This window comes from Mytilus californianus, unplaced genomic scaffold, assembly GCF_021869535.1.
Source record: "Mytilus californianus isolate M0D057914Y unplaced genomic scaffold, xbMytCali1.0.p SCAF_7, whole genome shotgun sequence".
NCBI lineage: Eukaryota > Metazoa > Mollusca > Bivalvia > Mytilida > Mytilidae > Mytilus > Mytilus californianus.
This window is the reverse complement of record NW_026262723.1, coordinates 182,437-184,425: the sequence shown is the minus strand read 5'-3', so window position 1 is coordinate 184,425 and position 1,989 is coordinate 182,437.

Sequence of the window (1,989 nt, the reverse complement as noted above, 5' to 3'; positions counted from 1 at the left end):
ACATGATTGCGCATTATTAGCGCCTCTGTATATGCGCTGGTCGCTCTGCGCATATCACTCTGTGCATATAACTCTGCGCATATCGCTCTGCGCATATCCTCTCCATGTTTATATGTATAAATTTGAGAATCGAATGTCTGTATGTCTGTATGTCTGTATGTCTGATTCTATGTATGTATGTACGTATGTATGTATGAAAGTTTAAACAATTATGTTACGTCCTATGACGTCATGCAGCTTACAAATCATGTCGCCGTTATTCCATTAAAATTTATGCACATGCACAAATACAACATTGTCAATTGAATTTCATTTTCTGTATACATTTCATATCAGCTATGTCTGTACTCATAACAAATTATGTCCCTTAGTGCAACTCAGTTGCAGTCTAGTAAAAACCCCCTAACCCTAACCCTAACCCTAACCCTAACCCTAACCCTAAACCCTAACCCTAACCCTAACCCTAACCCTTACCAAATACCGTAAAAAAGTTACTATATACCGCAAATACTGACGGTATTTAGTAACCTTTTTGCGGTGAAAAGTAACTATTAAACGGTACTTGGTAACCCTTTTGCGGTACAAGGTAACCCATAAGCGGTAGTTGGTGACTATTTTGTGGTAAAAGTTTACTTTTTTCCGGTAATTGGTTACTTTGTATACAATTACCGCATTAAAGTTGCGGAGAATTGGTAACGTTTTGCGGTAATTGTTAACTTATTTGCGGTAGCTGGTAACTATGTATCCAACTACCGCATTTTAGTTACCAGATACCGCAAAAGAGTTACTATATACCGCAAATACTGACGGTATTTAATGACCCTTTTGCGGTGAAAAGTAACCAATAAACGGTAGTTGGTAACCCTTTTGCGGTACAAGGTAACCCATAAGCGGTAGTTGGTGACTTTTTTGCGGTAAAAGTTTACTTTTTTCCGGTAATTGGTTACTTTGTATCCAATTACCGCATTAAAGTTGCAAAATACCGTTTCCTCATTTGTAGTGAAATGGTAACGTTTTGCGGTAATTGTTAACTTATTTGCGGTAGCTGGTAACTATGTATCCAACTACCGCATTTTAGTTACCAGATACCGTAAAGTCATTTACGGTAAAATGGTAACTTTTTGGAATAAAGATGGTAATTTATTTTGCATTATAAATTAAACATAAAAGATAACTATTTGCAGTGTCTGTTAACTTTGTATCACATTACTGTATATAAAAACACAACATGTTTTATGTTGATCTTTTTTTTTACTCCCATTAAACTTATATTATAGTCATAATGTTTACTACTGCTTCTCTATTGGCGTATTAGACTGTAACAGCCTAAGCAAAAGGTAATTTCTCACATGATAGAAGTCAGCTTGTTGTATTGTTTCGGATATCTCCCCTTTTAACTTCGCCTCCGCCTCACTGGCATCATCACTCTGCCAAAATTCAGAAAAATCTTCTGGCGTGATCATGGTCTCTGCAAAACAAATAGCTCATCATTGTTTTGTATATTTGTGTTATTCAAATACATTTTGTATGAGGCATATGAGAAAAAAACACACACATACACACACAGACACAGAAACACACATACATAGACATACTTACAAATACACACATATACACACATATTCTCACATTTACACACATATACATTTATATTAACACACACATATACACACACATATACACAAACACATACAAATTCACACACATGCATATACACACATACACATTCACACACATGCAAATTGTTTGTGTATGTTTAAGTTTGTGTAAGTATGTGTGAGTATGTGTGTGTGTGTGTGTGTGTGTGTGAATGTGTGTGTGTGTGTGTGTGTGTTCTGGTACATGTATGTCAATGAGGACATGTGTAAGTATACACACCAGTAAGTGAGGACTTCACTCACAACTAAGGACGTCCTCAGATGAAAATTGTATGATTATCGCTAAATTGCTTTAATTTTCAATCAAACATAAAAGAAAAAGAAAAAATAA